Raw genomic sequence first — 20,638 nt, 5'->3', positions numbered from 1 at the left:
AGACCTGTGTCTTGACCTAACTTTATTTCTGTCTTACAGTGTGTCCCTGCAAAAAAAAAAAAAAAAAATTATGGCTCTTCGTATGTGACTTTTAAATGGTTCACTGCTTTTCTCTTTCTAATAAATAAATAAAGCAATGCCAGCAGCCTGGCACTCATTAGTGACCTGCATAATACAGAGAACAAAAATCAGTAAAGGAACAAATTTTAATTTCAAGCTAGCAAGTGGCTATTATGGAGAAAGGTGAAGAAAAATAGCAATGTAGCATCCTTTAAAAATGTGGGAAAATACCTTTGTGCTGTTATTTTACCTGCAGCAAAGGGTTTATCAAATGATGTCAGCACTAGATAAGAAAAGGTGTATTTTCTTAAGAAGTAAGGAAATGTATTTATTACCTCAAGAAGGCTTATTTGTTTACCAAATTTACTAAGTTTTACACTTCTGTCTCCGAGTCAGAAAATCATGGGCTTAAGTCTCACATCACACTCGTGAGATAAGGGCAAATGCCCACCTGGGTAGCTGCAGACCCTTTTGGGCAGATGTTGTTGCTTCTGTTTGTCCACTGCCATATCGTGGTGGGACTGCTGCCTAGTCCTTCTCTTTACACGGTGGTCAAAATATAAATTAATAAAATGGAGGTATTCTCAAAGAAGTCGATATTAACTGCTACACTGAAGTACTATCTCCTTTCACATGCAAATTAAACATTTCCATAGTACTTCCCCAGGAGACAACAGAAAGACCCTGGCTTTGCTTATTATGCCTCCTCACAGCTTTAAGTATCCGCAGCCTTCACTGCCTTAACTCAGGCCTGAATTTACTGCTGGTGTGGCCATACTCTGATCTAGGGAAGTATTTTTGACATTGGTAGTGTTCACAAGGTATCAATATAACCCATGAGGGCTGTCACATATATCTGAATAAGTTAGCAAGGTTTACCTTTATTAACAGCTTGGAGGTGATTTGCATACAAAGGAGAACACATTAAACAAAATTCTGTTCTCTTTTACTTGGAGTTATCCTTTTTTAAACAGGTTTACATAAAACTACATTGTGTTGGTGCATTATGAATATTTTACTGATGCTGAATAGCAACCTTAATGAGCTCAAACTGAGCTCAATATTTGATTTCTGAATTTTTCCTCAAATCATCACCTGTTCATAATTAGCCTCTGGAAAACTATAGTAGTTTTTCTGTATCATTGTCAATGTTAACAGTTTGGAAAATTGTGGCTTTTGAAGAGGCAGCTTTTCCAACGGCTGCAGATCATATGTGTCCACTTGCTAAAGGGCATTATTTCTGATTTAGCTGTAATCCTGTCTGGAAACAAGTACAGGGGCTCTTCTCAGGAAGGCCCTCATGTCAGCTTGACCTTCTTTTGAAAGTTCCCTCCTGCAGTCCATAGGCTTGGTATGTGCTGCAATCTTGTTTCAAAAATATTAAGAAGAACAGCTCAGCATGGAAATAAAAGCTAGCAACAGTTGCCTGCATTAGATATTTTGTCAGTGGCTCTTTTTTTTCTTTATAGAAAAATAGAAAGGGTTTTACATTGTGTTTGAAGGGAAAGATTTATGAACACAGTTTCTCCAGATTTGTTTTCCCCAAGGAGTGTTAAAAATAATGTATTTTTCTTTATTACCAGTAACATTTTGATGCAGTATTTGAAGAAATAGATTTTGTTATTTAGCTGTGAAATGGATTGAACAGTGCAAACCAAACCAAAAAGTGAAGTAGCCTAAGCAATAGCATCCCTTCTGCATTTGTGAGAATAATGAGGAACCAAGACACAGGTCTACTATAGGAAGATGGCTGAACTAATGCCTCTAACAAGTTACTCCTACTCTGTTTCTAAGTAGTCCTTGTGTGCTGCCTGCACTTAATGCCACCTGCACCCCTTACCTCTTAGTTAAAAAACAGAAGCTGAATAAGAGTATTTCCATATCCCACTACAGTTCCTGGTTGTGAGGTTGTCTCTGTGTTAGGCAATGCAAATGCACACAGAAAACAGATGTGGTAATGGATTTCCGTGTCAATCCCTTAGGTCTGCCCTCAGCTGCCCAGAGAGGCAGAGGAGGTGATATTTCTCTCTGCATAACGTCACCAAAATCTCTCCAACTCTGAGCTCACTCAGTTGCCAGCTTCAAAGAATAAGACCAGAGTCTGTGGGTAGCTGTTTTAAGGAGAAACAGCATCACTGGAGTGGGACATGAAGCTCATTTATGTAATTTTATCATTGTATGAAAACTCCCAGATGGAACTAGGTTGTTCTCCAGAAATATAAATTTTTAGTGTAGTCAAATCCTCTGGGTGTTTCTGGGTTCCTTGTGAAGATACGGATAATCTTGCAGACTGTAGAGGTAATCAAGGGATCACAGAGTAGTTTGACAAAACACTTCTCTTCAGGGTTTGGGGGCTTTTCCATGGGTGTCTTTCGGAAGCCTTCGGCACTCTTAAATCCCTTTGCCAACAATGGGAGCTGAAGATGCTAAGACCTCTAGGAAATCATGACACTTGTGGACAGGTGAGAAAAGAGGTCGTAACAAGATTGCCTCTGAGCATGCAGGATTGAATATTTGAACCCTGATGTCATCACCTCCTATGTCTATATGCACTTATAATGGACTTTAGGAAGTTGTCTACATTTCTCTGATGATCTTCTCTGCTTCCTTTTTCCCTTGCCAGTTATTCCTTCCCCTGGGAAGTGCTCCTTTGCTTGCTTGGTGATTGCAGAGGCTTTCTGAGGTGCACAATGGGACAGTACCACGCTGGCTTTGTTTCCTGCCTTCAGACATTTGTTGCACAGAAAATCTGTCTTTGCTGCAGAACAGTTGGGAAAGGACCAAGTCTGTACAACCTGTAAGAACAGAGAACAGATCAGAGTTTGCCTCTGGTCCTGCTGTCTTTTACTTTGACTGGATTTCCCCTATGCCCATTTGAAACCTCTCCTCCCATGGCAAGCCAGATGTTTTATTTGGATTAGTCAGTACACTTTGCAAAAAAGACTAATGCACCCTTACGGTCTCTGTAAGCTTTTCTGGGCTAGGTCATGTGAAATAACAGCAGGGCTGAGCATGGAAGAAACTTCAGTTGGTCAGAAGCATTCAGAGAAAGTGTGCAGAATTCAGGGCATAACTGGTAATGTACCTCATGAGATTGTACAAATTGCTCTAAGATTGTTCCAGTTTTACTGCTCAACTCATTCTAATTAAAGACTAAACTGAAGAAAAGAGGGTAAAGTATACATGTGTGTGTATGTGTGCGTATGTTGTGGGAGAAGAGAAATCAGTAAGGAGAAAAATAAGCATTTGATTAACTTGGTTTTGCTATTTTATATTCCAATATCCTATAACAAAACCAACAGTTTCTAGTTTCTCAGTTCATCTAGTCCAAAACCACTCAGTTTTACTTCATGGTCCTATTGCCTGAGCCAAAAGTACTCATGAGAAGCCCTGTAATACAATAGAAGTACCTTCAGGGCACCACAAAAATTTATGTTAGTGTATCTCTTTGCACATCCTTTGGGTGTCAGAATATCTCTGCTTTCCTACCTATAAAAACTATTCCCTGAGCACACCTATATACACAGAGAAAACGAGCAGAGGTATTTGGTGTTGTTAAATAACAAAACACACCAACAACCTTCCTGCCTGGATTTTTAACATTAAAACCATCATTCTCAAAAGTGTTACTCAACTGTACCATGAGTTTTCAGAGAGAAAATTGACATTGATGTTACAGTACTCTCTTTCAGTATAGCTGTATTTCTAAACACACTCTTCCAGAAAATGTGAGATACCAGCATAATATGGTAATACAACAAGGCAGTTATTTGAAGCATGGATCTACGCAATAAACCATCTTATTCAGCTGAGGGAATATTTCAGAGGGGTACACAATACAGCTGCAAGAGAAACTCAGGCTGTGAAATCTGGATTTGTGTCTGTGTTTGAATAGCCCGAAGTCTGGGAGTGCATATATTGGTCTGAGTTGGTCATACATTGGGATAAAGAAGGGCAGACTGCAGAATTTGAACAGGGCTGTTAACACGTCCACCCTTCAGAAACAGGCCATTCCAAGGTTTTAGACCTACAAATACTGATTGCAAGGAGTGATTTGCAGATTTTGGAACCAGACTAATTTTCTAGACTACTTGTAGAGCAAGTATATTGTTTAAAAAGGGTATTTGAAAGAGATACTCTCTACCTTTCTGCTAAAGAAGCAGCAACAGTCTGGAACGTTTCTTTTCCAAAGGAAAAATGTATTATACTTTCTGTTATATTTCTGTTTGACAGAAATTAACCTATGCTTTCAATGCTATGCATGAGCTTTGAAAAACTGATGTTGCTAACATCTCCTTGCTCTCTCTTTGTAGGAACACAAGTCCACAGAAAGCAGCTGTACTTTTCTGTTTGGAATAATTCGGATAAATCCACTTTCAAATCGATGATGTGTTTCTCCTAGCCACTTCCTAAAAAGCAGCAGGTTTTCACCTCATACCGATTTTACATCACTGTCATTTCCCAGGTTTGCAAGGAATTATAGGAGCTGGGCTACTCTGGCCATACTTGATGGATGAGTTTATGCAAAGGAGGAAAGGTGCATAAATGTTAAGCTACAATGTGCTTCATTCCTGGTTCCGTGTGTAGCATATATATGCAGTTATAAGTTTTAAGTTTTAGTAATGTCCCAGTACCTCGTTTCATACAAGGAACCTGTGGACACTAAGCAGTGATAGACAACAGTAGTTTTTTGGGTAGCGATAGCAGTCAGGGGTATGAATCCTGCAGCCTCATCACAATCCTTATTTGTTCATTTCCTGGTCAAAAATAGTGGTTTGCCAGAAGCTCGTCGATATTTTAATCCATGCCCTGCTGGTCCTGTCACAGCTGCTAGGGGGACATGAAGAGACCTACAAGTTTAAAGAGGATTTTAGTTGACTGCCTGTGAAAACAGACAGTCATCTCCTCAGGCAGAGGCTGAAAATGTCTGCCAGGGAAAAACGCCCATCCGGCAAAACTCTCCCTCTCATGCCACAGTCACTGAAAATTGCTGTGCTAGTTCATGCAAAGGCAGTACTCCTACATATACCTCCAGGCAACCTTTCTCTATCCCAACCAGCATAAGACAGATGTTGAGAGAAGTCCTACCTTGCCAACCAACCTCTTGCTAGACTGCTTTTGGGTTTGTTGTTGTGCTTTTTCCAGTCTCCAGTCTTCTTGTGAGTGGCTGAACTGTGGAGTGTACATGGTAAAGGGGAGTCCCTACAAAAGAAAGGACATGACGATCACCAAATATAAATCCAAAGACAATTCAGGGTAGGTGGCATGGAAGAGGCATCTCGGAAGTACACACCAGCAAGCGAGCATTGCTGCCAAGGCCACATATATGCTAGGAATACTCCCCTGACAGATATAATAGCAAACAGTCCTGGCAAAGAGTCAGTGGCTTGATGTAGCTGGCATAGTTGCTGGTGCAAAGAAAGGAATAGGACCCTGTGTCAAGGCAATTGTCTGCTTTCTCCTCTCTCTGCAGCTACGCTACCTGTGCACACAAATAGCTACTCCAAAGTGAAAAGTGACTATTGTGGATGCACTCACACTGGCAAAACTGGCTTATCCCTCTGTCTCCTGTACTTCTCTTCCCCAGCGGTAAATGCAGAGTTTTGCTAATGCGGCAGCAGACATCTTTGCTCTCCTGACATCAGCCTACAGAGAAAAACAGTTTCCAAAATGATCAGGAAAGGTCACAAACACTGGCAAAATATGCCTTTGCCTTTGTCTGGGGATTTGCTGCCACTTATCAATGGCTTGGTCATGATATTGTCTCTCTTGATTTCTCTCTTTGTTTTAAAGAATGGTGTTCTCAATTTGCCTTTTTAACTCAATGGTCAGCTAAACCATCCACACTGATGCCTCGCACAGGAGCAATTCTCTCTCAGTTATTGTTCTGTGGTATCATACAGATAGACACAGAAGCATACTGGTTGTGACTGTGGAGCAAATTCAAGCCAAACTTAAAGTAAAATCAATGAGGTCACAGAGAGAACCTTGCCAATGTTTATTACCTTATACTCATCCAAGATAAATTTCATTTGCTCATCAATCATCCCTGAATTCAGGATACACCAATGCTTTTTAATTCATGTCAGGCTTCTCACAATCCTCTTCAACTGCATGGAACAATGAGTACCATCAGCAACTGTCACTCACTCACTATTTATTTTCCTCTGGTAGCTCACTACTGCAAACACTTGTTGAGAGAGGTTTCAATGCCATTCTCCCTCCCTTCTTACCAGCAGCTACAGCTCAAACCCTGAAGGTTACCAAACACTTCTGGGGAGGTCCTGGGCTCCTTTGACAGCTGTGGAAGGGAAGTTAGTGTGTGCAGCCTTCTTCAGGAACAAGCTGAACTAAACCAGGTGTAGTCTGTGTCAAGGCTAGGTTCATTTTTCTTCTGGTATTTATTTTCTGTGGCACGCCTTAGAATATATTGGTCATGACTTCCCAAGAAGCTGTGTCCCTGCTTCCCTGGGAGAATCGGGTCAATACTCTTTCAGCTGCTTTACAGACATTGACTAACTAATCCATGCAATACCCCCCAAGATAGGAACATGAGGCAGAGAGATTATATGACTTGCCCAAAGCCACAGAAGGAATAAATGTCAGGCTTATTGTGAACAGGGCATATAGATCAAAGGAAATACAATGAGAACTCTGGAATTCCTGTCTTCCAGTCCACTTTTTAGAACAGAGAGCAACACTACTTTTCTGCTGTACAGCTTTTACAGAATTTTTTTAGTGAGGGATCTTGTCAAAAGCTTGAAGGAAGACCAAGTAAATCATCTTAAGTATCCTATATTGGTGCAGATGACTTATGCTTGTGAAAGGAACCTGCATGCTTGCCAGCTTTCAGTGAGAGATGATGTTGTAAGATCACAAAGGCACAATTGCTTTCTCAAGTAAAGTTAATACAACAGCTTCCCTCTATGGCTTTAGCTATGCAGCTGCAGGATTTTGCTGTACATGTCTTTTGAATCTTCTATTTGTAACTAATTTAGTTGCAAAACTTTACCGACTGGCGGATTTAAGTTGTGAACTTCCTTGCAGTGAATGCTTGGCTTTTTAATCATAGCACTTCAGGGAATGGGGAACTTACAAATAGATATGTCCCACACACTACTCTTCTGGATATTTCAGAGAGTTACTTGGTGCACTTCTGTGATTTATATGTGTCCCCCCCCCAAATAATTTTCATGCTAACTGTGCCCCTTGTCAAGCTGAAGTCAATAGCAAAGTTCTTCTAGATTTAAATACTCCAGGTTTGTACTTCTCATTTCTATTTTGATCTCTAAATTAATTTTACTGTGGGGATCATATCACAGATCCAAAGTGTAAGCTTGTGGAAGCAAATATACTGCAATTTGAAATTACCTTTATTACTGGTAACAAATCTGTTGTGTTTTTTTCAGGTTTTAAACATTAACTTATTTTACAGGAACTCCTTTACAGGAGTAGTAATAGTACTGAATACTTTTCTGCTTATATCTGCGTGTGCATGTATACACATACATTATCTATCTGTGAGTAAGAGTCAAAGCTATGCACAAACCACTTCTGTATTTCCTAATTTTCAAACGATGAGCTATACAATCAGCGCTCTATTCAGAATGGCTTTCTCCTACTGAGTTTCCTAAAATAATTTCTTTTTTAGAGAAAAAGAGGGAAAATTGGAGAGATCCCTGGGCAGACCGTGGAGAGATTTGCAGGAAGATATGTAAATGCCATACCCTGAAATTGCTGGGTGGGATCACAGACTGCCTGAAGGCTCTATTGAAGTCCAGGTGCCCGTCTCCCTGCTCAGCCAACGGGTGTTTCTGGGTGACTGCAGACGGCAGCCATCCATGTACGCAATGGGAACTCCAGTGACGGGAGGTGACCTGTTTCCTGATTGCCATTTGGAGATGATCTCATCTTCTCAAAGGTTGTTTTCTTAATTTGACTTGCTGGATTCTGCTGTGTAATGGTATTTGATTTTCTACTGTTGCTGTTTTGTATGGGGAATATGTCTATCAGCTTCTCCTTTGAGAGACTGCTTGTAATAGCAACAAGTTTATTCACTTTTAAAGAGTTTAATTTGCCCTTCAGCCTTTTAATTCCCTTGCACTCTTAAACTTTACACTCAGAAGTTTTTATACAGACTTTTTTCTGAAATCATATTATCAGTGGTCTGACTTAACCAGCGACCATTTACTCCTCAGTCCCTGTATCAAGTCACAGAACTAGCTAAGCACTTAGGCAGAGACTTAAGTCTCATTAAGTGCAATGATACTTAAGCACATGTTTAAATGCTTTGATGAAGTGAGGCCTAAACCCTCCATATTGTTATTATACTAGATTAACCCAGCAATTAAACTTTGCCGTTTGGAAAAATGAGTTATTTCTGACATTATTGTTAGGATGAGCATTCAGTTGAGCATACTTGCTACCATATGACTTGACAGAAGCGCATGTTACGTTCCCCCAGCACAAAGTGAAAATAAGCAGCAGCAAAAGGGAAAACCCTTGCTTGTGGGGATGCTGGTGTTTCCAGAATGTCTGTATCACGAGGGTCTGGAAGAACGTCTCTCCCAGCCAGCCATGTATGAACAGGCGAAATAATCTGGGAGTAGATAAAATAGTTGCTGTCACTGCTATATTGAATTTTGCAGGTAATTCTGTACCAGATTACCTTTCACTGTACAGAAAAGCATTCTTCCTGATGCCACTTGCTACATCATTTGAGCATGGGGTTTGTAATACACCTAGTTTCATAAATCCCTTAGCTATGTTTTTTAAATAAATACAGTCCCTACCTGGTTTGTTGTTTTGGGGTTTGTTTAGTTTCTTAGTGCCTGGTTATACTCTGTGCATTCACACAGCAAATGCCTAAACCCTCCAGGTTTATTTAGTTTTGGTTCTGCTGGGTTTCGTTTCATATTTGAGAGGAATCCAAAAGGTAGGCAACACTGTGCCACCCCAGGCATATTTTGGCAGGTGTTGGCACAATTTCCAGGACTCCTGGGGACTGCATGTCCCTTGCAGACCCGGGCAGGCCTTTTGATCCTTTCCACCTCACTGGGATGGGAGGTTAACTGGCTCACCTGATTTTCTAATCATGTAATTCTTTGCTTTTCTGCCACACTTCCTATATGGGGAGTGTTGTTTTTTTCATTATTTAACTGAGTATCCTGAGTGGCAATCCTTGTCTCCTTATGTTTACCTACACACACCCACACCCCCTTACAAATGGCGTGAGCTGAAAACAGCTAAAAGGTGGACAAACAGATCTGAACTCTGTGGATACAGAGAGTAAGAGAAAAAGGTGCAAGCAGGAAAATTTTGCTTGTCTTGGATGAATTTGATCTACACCTCTTGGAGTGCCTTTGACACCAAAGCTTTCAAGAGAGAGAAGAGGTCTCATCTGATTACACCCAGCTGACTTCAGCAGATTTGTTTACTAAGTCAACAACCTTTAATTTTGGATGTTTAATACACCTGATGTGAATGTGTAAATGTTGCTTCATTCCTCATTCCCTCACTGCCACAGCTGCACTGATGATATCTTCCAGGAATCAACAAAATCATCGTGAACTCACTGTGAAGCTTCACATGGCAGAGAGCTAACACAGTGAAAGGGACAGCAGCATTAGTTGAACTCGAGACCAGTGTATGTCCACAGGCACTTTGCTTCCATGGAAATGTATATATAGTGATGAGATGACTTTGTTTTTCAGGATGCCAAAAATAAAAGTAAGATCCAGCTACCTGGTAAATGTTCCAGGGTAATGGCAAGCACAAGATACAGTCCTGCAGGATGGAACAGCCTCATGCCTGGCTCATGTCAATGATGGCACAAGGTTATCAGCACCATCAGCTGTCACTAAGCACTGGCACAATCAAGCCAAAAAAGAAGGGATTCTCCTGGTGTAAGAAAACAGCTCAGTGTGCATAATGGAAGCTTGTCCCTGTCAGATGCCTGCCACTTTTGGTTGTCCATTTGCCTCATTATTGCAGATACTCAGGTTCAAATATGAAATCTCATTTGAGAGTGACCGTGTGAAATGACAAGGAGAAACCCCCAGTGTCACAGTTATCTCACTGACCAGGGACTACAGCATCAGAAATGCAGGTTTATGACTTGCTTCAGAGCAGAATGGCAAGAGAAACCAGACTGGAAGTAAAATCTTGTAAACACAGAAAAATGCAGTTAATGTAAGCATTGTTTTAAGTTGAGCTGAAATCTTCATCCTAAAGGTTTAAAATCTTTTAATCTCGTCCTGCTTGAATTCTTAGTCCTGAACCATCTTTTATGCTTTTAGCACTGGACTGGATGAAATAGCTCACAACAAATTAAATCAAAGGTGTTATAAACCAATGGAATTTCCATAAGCTGCTCCTGCTCTTCTGGGCCAAAACCTCAGGAGGCAGCAGGCACCCTCTGTAAATTGTGCCAGGCTAGGCAAAAATAAAATCATCACAGAGCTTACTTTTATTTTTGGCACCCTAATAAATAAAATCAATTTAAAATTATTTACACAGGCACACTGTAAATGAAATGGTTTGGGCCGATTCATTTCATCTGAAGGTCTGGCCCATTATTATTTGTATTAAAAAAATCAATGTGGAAAAAATCCTTACAATGCTTTTAATTGCCCCAAATGAACTTAAATTATGAAGGGTGTGTGTGAGAAGAATTACAGAAGAAAGGAAGAATGAGTATCTTGATAATTAGTTCTGTCCCCCTTTCCCCATACAGGCTATCCTTAACATTGCTTCTTTTAGAAGATGCAGTATTAAAAATTCTCCAAACCAGCCTTCCCTAATCATCCAGTGGAATTTATTGTACCGCAACTGTTTTATAGTGGAATCTATGGTGTGATCATAAACCAGCCTTGTTGTGTCCTAAATTTTAAGGCACAAAGATTGCTTGGAGGAATAACCCCTTTTGTTTGGCACATTGGAGCCCAGATTGCCATGACTGTGGCTCATGTTTTGTTCATGTGTATACATATGTATATATTTTCACTTTCCGCTCTTTTTGATTTCTCTTGGAGCACTGAGGCTTGCGCATTTGCTAGTTTTAAATTTTTGCAGCAGGGGAGCTGAGGAGTTTGCTTTTTTTTTTTTTCCCCCCGTTTGTTCCCCGAACTCTTCTTGCAGTTTAACAAGTCAAATACAAAACACGGGGGGAATAAACATCCACATGATGGTACCATGCGTGGTATCACATCATTGATTGGATATACTGCATTGGAACATCACACAAAAGAGCCTGTAACGAAAAAATTCAATTGCCTGGGGCTTTGAGCTTTCAAATTAGGCTAAAGAGGTTCCCCTGATAACCAGCAGTGTTGGAGCTTTCAGTATTATTTAGCTGCCCAGGCATCAGTAACGGTTTTCAGTTAGAAGGGCCTGGAGACCTAACGCACCGGTAAGGTAACCCACCTGCACACTCAATACTTTGAGATCAAAAAGCCTATCTAAAAATCTTAAGTTTACCACGCATAACTGAAAGCGAATGTGACTCTCCCTTCTTCAACACTATCTCCGTCTGTGCAGCCTATTTTGCATCAAAAGATCCATTTGAAAGTAGATCCCTTAGAGCTAAATATTCTAAACTGACAGAAGAATTTCTAGTGGCACACCAGCCTAAAGCCATATTTTTATGAGGACATCACTTTCTATTTCTAAGCTTCAGTATGCACTCATGCTTCCTCATTGCCAGGAGCCATGCCACATCAAGTTGCCTCCTCCCAGCTTTTATGTTTTTTTAATGGAGTCCAGTTTTCTGCCTAACTTATGGCTATCTCCCTGACAAATTGTCAGACACCTATGTCACTAGGACGGAGGTATCCTGATGCAGTGTAAGCCAGAAAGGACATTGTAGGTGTCATTAAAAAAATATACAGGACATCCATTTGTAAATCTGATTATTCTTGAAAGTTGGGAGGGTTTAAAAAAAGCCCCAAACAACCAATACCTGAAAAGAAAGACAATATGCAGTATTTAGTCCTTAAGTATAAGATGAGAATGAGGAATAGACAAGATCTTTAAGTTCATGGGTCTGATCCTGTATTGCTTGCCATCTCACAGTGCTGCTGTGAAGGGGAGCTGTGCTGGACCCTTGGCACCAGCAGTGCTTTGCATGACTGCCCTTGGGTTGCAGTCTCCTTGGGACAAGGCTCCTGACTCCTTGTACATCTTATTCAGCACTGAGCAGACTGCTTGCACTTAAATAAACTGCAGTCGCTTCAGTGTCTGGCTGGAGCCTGACAAGTCATACTGCTGGGTTTAAAGAAACAATAATGGACCTTCCTCAATTTCATACCATGGGAAAGCACTGCTTTTACAGTAATGAAGCTCATTTTTTCCCCTGATGAAAAGGCATCAGGGTTTAGCTGCTCCCTCGCAGTGCTGGGGAGTTTAACATTCGCTAAAATATTCTAAAGGACTAGCACAGGATTTCAGTCCTAAAAATTCCACATCCATCAAAGAAGGTAGGAATTTTTATGTTAAAAGAAGAAAGATGTGCTGTTATAAGTCAGCAACTTAAATGCCTTTATCTATACAGCCTGCAAGACATCTGCAGAACATTCAGCAATTAAATATGCCCCCAGCTGAACAATAATGTTGCTGCTTGGTCTGCATATAAATTAGAGTGAGTTAAGGGTGGGTGTTCAAGCCAGGCTCTGTTGTCAATATCCTGTGCCATAATCTGCCCTTGAAATCACCCTGGAGTCTGCAAAGGGCACTTGTAAAGGTCCCAGCCACAACATATCTCCCCTCCTTGTGCCAATAAAACAGAGCACAGATCCTTGAAAGAGGGATAAATACTAATCATTCATCATCCTACATAGCTGAAATTGTCTCTCTGCTTGCCAAAATATGCCTGTTTGGGAGGGACAGAGGAAAAAAAAGAGGGCATGGTGTATTTCAGCTCCAGGTCCCTGCTCCACATGAGTACCAAGCCACAGGCTGGGAGCATCTGGAGAACCTTACCTCCCACCCCAGCACCAGGGTTTCCCCAGAGGTGCCACCATGCATGGAGGTTGGTTTTTAGGCTGCTGAACTCACTGCAGCTTCCCCTGCCTGGCAATTGTGGCTGAAGGGCCAACAGACTGTGTTTTCTTCTGCCAGCAAATCGTCTGTCCAGCTGTGGTTTGGAGCTCCCAGCTGTGTGTGTGTGCGTGCGCATGTGTGCATGCGTGCATGTCTGTGGTGTCTGTGTGCATGCTACAGGAGCTGGAGAAAGCTGGTCAGAGAGGTGCTGCTTCTCTTCCACCGCATCATTTCTGAGGGTGACTACAGGATGTTGGCACACCTGGCTACCTGTTGAATTTTTCTTACAAACATATCTTTTTCTCTAATGCCTTTTGTGTAAGGATCCCAAAGTATTTTAAAGATGTTAAGGTATTTCATGAAGCTGCTGTATTTCTCTAGTGAGGCAGGCAACCTGGGGAAGGAACTATAGGTGCCCACTCACATGTATAGCAGCAACAGCTGCGGTTGCTCAAGGGATAACAGCCCTTGCTCTAGTTTTGGCCCCTCTCCCCTGCCAGAAGCCACCCCTTGCGGGAGCAGAGGTACCGAGACAGTTGTCTGTCCATGCCTCCATGGCTCCTGGTAGGCCTGGTGCAGTGGTGCATACTGGCATGTGATACTTTCTGTGCCCCTGCTCAGAGGCAGGGACAGGGAGCACAGGTGGAGAGCTGGGGATATGGACATCTGTAGCATCAGGGATGAGATTTGCCAGAGCTCATCTTTCAGGACCCCAAGGCATACACTTCTGTGATGACTTACACCTTCCTTATGACTGTAGCACATTTTTGCTTACGTTGAATTGCCTTGAGATTAAAAAAAAAAAAAAAAAAAAAGAGCATTTAACATTGCCTGTTGGGGCTTAGCCTCCTACAGAGTGACAAAGGCCACATTTGTATCTGAGAAAGAGAAACACTGGCTTTCTCACTGCTTGCAGTAGTAACTTTGTGTTGATGACCCAGAGAGCACAAGAAAACACAGCTATGTGGCACAGCACCTTGCATGTTAACTTGGCTCAGGCACATGGTTTTATAGCAAAAAATCCAGCTGGAGCTCTGTCTTCTGGGCAGAGCTTTCCATGTCACTTCTCAGTAGGAAAGAGCTACTTATTCTGTGCCTTGAATCTAATTTGAACAACACCTTTCTTTATAAGCACTACAGAGTATCTGTTTTCTTTCAGCAATTTTATGGCAACAAACAGCTTATATCTCTTTCCTCATCAGCTTTTTTTTTTTTTTTTTTCCTTTTTTTTTCCCCATTCCTTTTTTGGGCTATTTGAAAAGAAACCTTCAATTTAGCCTGGTACGAACAGCACTTAACTTGTTAAAGGTGATATAATGTGATATAATGATAGAGGTGTTAAAGGGACTTACAGTATGCAGGGTAACAGCCCTGCACGTCTTGGTAACCATATAAGCTTCTGGAAGAAAGGTACAGAAATATCCAGAAGCAGTAAATATAGTAAGATATGCACAGGGCAACTACAGACCATTAGCTAGGGACCCATAATGGAACACTGCCATCTTTAAAGACATTTTTGTTTCTACAATTTTTATGACAGTTTTATGGCAATTCTGTAACTACTGTACTTCTCTGTTTCACAGTGGTCCCTTTTTATCTCTTGAGATTATTCCAGGATGTTAGGATGTAATATATAGAGAGAAAAGCAATCATTGCATAGCAAGCTACACATAAAAGAGTCATATAATCAATTGCTCTGATGTCATAAAAGTCACAGTCCACTGATCTGATGTCACCATGATGGATTGGGACTTTTAATGCTTCATTTATGGTGTTTAAAAAAAGGGGAAAGGGTTATGTCAAAACACATGCCATTCTTAATGTGGCATTAACAGAGCTAAATGGGATGCCATGATATTTATTTATTTGACCGCAAAAGTGTGATCCAAGTTCAGTGTTAACAGCATAAATGTGGCTACTTCTGTGTGCTTTCAGAAACCAGTGGGCGAGGGCTAGGAGCAATGCATATTTACTCCAGCTGAGGATTGCCTCTGATGTTTTAATTAATAATAAGGGAACAAGGGCTCAGCCTTGACTTTGCCCCAGGTCACGGGCGGCACATGGCTGTGTTATCCAAGGAGCAGCCTGGGAGGCTGTGGCTGGTGGTGTTGCAGTCTGCTCCTGCTTCCCACATGCTTTGGCAAAGGAAATACCCCTGGCTTTCCCTTCCTTCGCTTGAAGTAACTAGCACATGGGGAAAGGAAGAGGAGTGGGGTCTGGAACAAAGGTCTGCAAGTATTGTCATGGGCAGAGCTGAATGGACACAGCGGTCACGCAGTGGTGGCTCTCCTCCCTTCCCTGTGGTCTGCAGCCAGGGAAAGCTGTTTGAAGGGGAATATTATGCCATGGCCCTTAGTTTCCAGGTGAGACTGTGCAAGGTGGGTCAGTGCGGGGTCATAAGATTTAAGGCACCCATAGGTCACATACTGTTAGGATTTAAGACTAGAAAACTGTCCTCTTTCAGTTTTTACACTCCTGAGGCTATAGGGCCTTTGGAGGGGCATGAACTGGTACCATTTTTGTGGTGGCTGTGCAGCGAGGAGAGGGAGTATATTACTTTGTCAAAGGAGGAGTTTGAGGCAGGCATTTCCCATCCTGGCAGTCAGCCACAGCCCTCTACTGAAACACATTAGGTGGCTGTTTCTGCTCAAACTTTTATCTGGCTGGTCTTTGAAAGTGTCACTGACAGGTTTCAGGATCTGTGCATATTGGGGACATGGACGCGTGCATGGGCAGGGACAGGCTGTGAGTCCCAGAAGCTGCCCTGGACCTGCAGGACTTGGTTTAATTTTGACTCGTGTTAAGAAGCTTTTCTTTGCAACCTAGAGGACTGCAAAGATGAATTGCTCTTGAGCAAATACCGTAGCAATGAAACCACTGCATACATGGGTGTTATGCATAAGAGCCCCGCTACTTCATTTTTCAATAAGCATTTGAGTTTTTGCACCTGGCCAGGCTTACATTTGAGAAAAAACAACTTGAGTCATTCCCATGCAACAGTCTTGCTCACCCTGGCTGCAGTTAAAAGATGATCCTTGTCACATTGCCAGACAGAGACATTATCACTCTTCTGCCAGTGCTGCTCTTAGCTCCCCTCTCCCTCCCCGCACTGTCCCTGTGCTCCAGCCTCTGCTTTCCTGTGACTTCTTTGCTCATAAGGTCCCCTCGGCCTAAGAGTGTCCCGTGAACACCGTGCCCTTGGAAATGTTTCAAGTAGGCTCTCCAGGGCGTATCGGCCCAGTGCTGGAGAGGGCCTGTGGGCTCACAGCCAGGTGACACCGGGCTGCCCATCCACAGCGGGATGGCCCGTGGTCCTGCTCCGTGCACGCCGCCTGCCAGCCTGGAAACAGAAGATCTCACTAACAGAGCAGGATCCTCAGACTTCACTGGGAAACCTCTTGTGGGTTCCCTAGGCAAGAGCAAAGTGATTTATCTTTGTGTTCTGGCACTGTGAATCCTCTGAGGCAGGGAAGCAGGGCTTTTGCTGCCACCAGAAACCCACAACAGAACCACTGCCCTGTGCTGCTCTGCGCCGTCCCTATTATTCAGCATATTTTCTCCTCTTCAAAGGCAAAGCTGGAAAAGAAACCAAGGTATCCATTCCAGGTATCTGTACTAGTGCATATTTTGTTCACCATCATTTTTAAAGTATCATACAGCCTGCTTCCTTCATGTTGAAAGCAGAGTAAGAGAACTCCAATTTCATGCCCTCAGGTCTGAATAAAAGAATAAAAACAACACAACATTTGCATCTGTTTAACAAGCTCTGTTCTAGCATGGAGGGAAAAAAATAGGGGGAAAAGCCCCATCACTCCACGTTAAATGGAACCATTCAGGGAGTACTGTGGGAAGGAAAGGTAACGAAGAAAATTATTGTCATAAATGACCTAAGATTTTGTGGCCTTATGACTGCAAACACAAAGTCTAAAAAGGTTACATTCTCTTGCTTCTCTGCCTACCCCTGATTATCAATGAACATCAGCTAAAGGTGGCTGAAGAACCAATTTCATGCATCTACTGTAGAAGGAAATGAACTGAGCCAAGGGCAAAAATAAAATTATACAAATGTTATTATAGACTAGCCTGCTTCTGTCCTAGTTTAATTCAAATTTCAGTGCTGCAGGCTTTGCTGCTGGCAGTAGCCTTCCTGAATAAATCAACATTTGCTTACATCTAAATTATTAGAGAAACATGTGACTTTGTTTATTGTATAAATTATACGCAAGGTTAAAGCATTAACTGTTCAACGGGCTTTGTGCAGTCACACAATCGCACCCATCCCCCCAAACCTTTCTCCCCCAAATACCATTTTGAGGACAAGCCATCCAGGGAGGGCTCGGTGGGGGTTGCCTGGCAGGGCTGCAGCTAAAGGCACAATTTCAGGGCATTGTGCTGCCCCAGGGGAAATCATTTACTGCCATGCAGAGAGCACAGGGGATGTAAAGCACCCTTGTGCTGACTGGATAGCACTTCAGACCTACCTTTCAGGAGCGGTTATGGGTGCAGGAGGTGGTATCCTTCAGTGCCTAGGCACATTTACAGGCAGGAAGAAGAAACCTGCTGCTACCAGGACTGGTGTGATGGGTGGAGGGGTCTCCTCTGCTAGGGTCTAGCTTGCTGGGACCACAGCAACTTAGGGGCTCCAGAGAGCTCATGTGTGCTGAAGCCCCAGACTCCCCATGGGTTTTCCAAGCTTCATGGTGACTGCTGCTGAATTTCAGCTGGGAAGATGCTCACTAAGAGACAAAGCAGCTTCACTGCTGTCACCACACTTGTCCCAGCCCCAAAGGAGCCAGGGGTTGGTGGGGCAGCCCACAGGCAGCTAGCGGTTCTGGACCAGAGTCCATCCCGTGGTTGCCAGCTCTGGGTCTGCGTATCAGCTACTGATATGGTTGCTCCCAGCTGGACTAGTTTTCCATAGTTGCTTTCCTTAGTGCTCCCCAGATGGTAAAAAAAGCAGTTTGTTTCCCTTTGGAAAGACAATCCTACTGCAAAGAAAAGCACTGCTGTAACAGTCCTAAGCACTGCAGCAATAAAACTTCAAACTGCAATATCTGGGTTTATTGCTGCAAAGTACTGAAGGATTCTCTTTTTAAAAGAAAGCAAGCAAAAAACCTGAAGGAGCTCGTCTTTCCCAGACAGTACCGTCTCACAGACCAGTTGGTACTGTGCTTTTTGACACGAGTATATCACCACATAGCAGCTGAGTAAATCTTTTCCACAAAGGTGTCAGATGCCAGCAGCTCAGGGTCTAGGACATGGAATCCAAATATATGTCTCCTGGGTTCCTGCACTGAAATACTACCAGGAGGTTTCTGTGGCCAGACCAAACTGAATATTTTATTTACATTTCATTTACACTTACAAATTAATATATACTTTCAATGCTGTTAAAGGGCTATTGAACAGAGCTGTAGTTTTATATTCAGCAACAGGATGTAATTTCCCTATCAATAAAATTGTTGTTAGTTTTACCTGCACTCTATTATTATGGAAATTTCACAGTTTCTCAGCTACAGTGGTGTCTAGTGAAATAAGCAGGCCACTTATGTGGAATTTTTTTCAAGTGTCCTTACTCTTTTCCATTTATGCTAATGTTATTTCATGCTAATAGCAGACTATTTTGCTTTGATACTATTAAAACCTGGCTGGCTTGTGTAAAGGGAACATTTTTATAATGCTTTCTGGAAATGATCTAACACACTAAAACCATCTCCATTAAGAGTGTGGTTTTGGAGGAGACTGCTTCCCCGCCCTTCAATCCAAAAACTGAGAAATCCTTTAGACATAAATTAATTTCACTGACTCCTTTTCCTATTTTCGTTCTTTGTAAATGATAACTTACTGTGTAATTTAGCTACGCTGCAAGGAGCTCTTCTTCCAAGAAGGATTCGGGAAGCATATATTGTTTATTTCAGCCTGTGAACATGAGGTTTACAAATCCCATTACCAAATAATGGGATTGGAATTCCTATTTCAATTTTTATGCATCCTCTTGCAAAAACGTGCCCTCCTCCCTCCTGAATAGCTGAGATGTTCCTTCTCCATTAGATGGGGCTTTGCATCCTGACAACCTGCCCTGGTTTCCTTCCTAGGTGTTGCCACAAAACTCAGCGGGACTGTGCCCACAGAGCCAGAGTGTGATCTTTAAATATAAGAAATTAACTTTCAGCCTGAAATATAAACTAAGTGAACTCCATCTCCATAACCTGAAATTTATATCAGGTCTGCGAGAGGGGACTAGCTGATTGAAAAGACTCAGTGCAGAAAATGTAATTAATATGTAGGCATTTCTAACTACAGAGTAAGGCTGTCTTCTATAATTGCTCAGTTCATGCCTGCCTTTGGAGGGTCCCACCCCAGTGGCACTGAAAACAGTGCTGAGGAAAATGGGTTCAGGTTCTCCCCAAACACTCCGCTGGGGAAGGCACCTGCAAACCCCATGGCTGTTTTGGGGGAGATGTCCTAATGCAAGCTAAGTCTTCCTTGGCCTCACGCTGCTGCCTCTGAGCTTACACCATGGAGAAATCTGGCACAGTGATGTCTTCCCTCAGTTGGAAAATTTGCCTCGTCTGACAGACAAGCCCGGGCACCGAGGTCAGCTGGGAGGCCTGGCTGAACAGAAGGCTGTAATGAAGACATTTTCTCTCTCCTGGCTGACCTCCTACAGCCAACAGATTTGAATAGCCTCTCCTCCAGCTGACAAAATGAAATACCGGCTAGCAGAGATCAAAAGCACTTACCATTTATCTATCTAGTTATTCATAAAGTGCCCCATCACCATGGTATCTGAAAGCCTCCAACGAACTGGAGAGAGTTTCCCCAGGGCCAAGAGCCTCTAGTGCTTCCTCACAGCAATCAAAATCGCTTCCTGAGGGTTTTGGGTTTTTTTTCCTTCTTTCTCCTACTCAGAATTGTTATCCATTACTGCAGATCATTGTGGGGATTAAAGGTAAGATTGAATCAACTGGACAAAAAGCTTTGGCTGAATTTGCATACACTCTCAGCCGGCTCCGGTGTTCTGGCTTCTGATCAAAACACTTATAATAAGAGTAAAAAAGTGGCTGAAGAGGAATTAAAAGTTCCCAACCACAAATGTCCTATTTAAGAGGAACCTAACAGAGACAAGACTCCCATTTTAAGGCTGAGACTAGCTGTGTTTTACACACTAGAAAGACAGGTAAGTGCATAGATGAAATATTTCTACAAAAATCCCAGTGGGAGTTTTCTCCTTTCTTGCGATTTGCAGAGTGCTTTGACCGTCAGTCAAGCAAAGCCAATAACTCAATGCCATTAGCTGGGGAAACAAAATATGTGTTAGGTGAGTGACTTGCCAAATGAGCCTCACTAGAGATGGAGGCAGTGGCAGGTGGATGTTGGTAGAGAAAGGTGGGAAGATCATGTGTTGTGACAAAGGATTTTAAATGTTTTTGTTATGAAAAAAATATCTCTGAATATGTTTCTGCTTGGTTAGTCATTGTCCTGTTCTGTACTTATTCAGCTTGCCCAAGTATGTTGGACCAAACAAGGGTTGTGTGTC

This window comes from Falco peregrinus, chromosome 3 (assembly GCF_023634155.1).
Source record: "Falco peregrinus isolate bFalPer1 chromosome 3, bFalPer1.pri, whole genome shotgun sequence".
Classification (NCBI taxonomy): Eukaryota; Metazoa; Chordata; class Aves; order Falconiformes; family Falconidae; genus Falco; species Falco peregrinus.
This window is presented reverse-complemented; position numbering follows the sequence as displayed.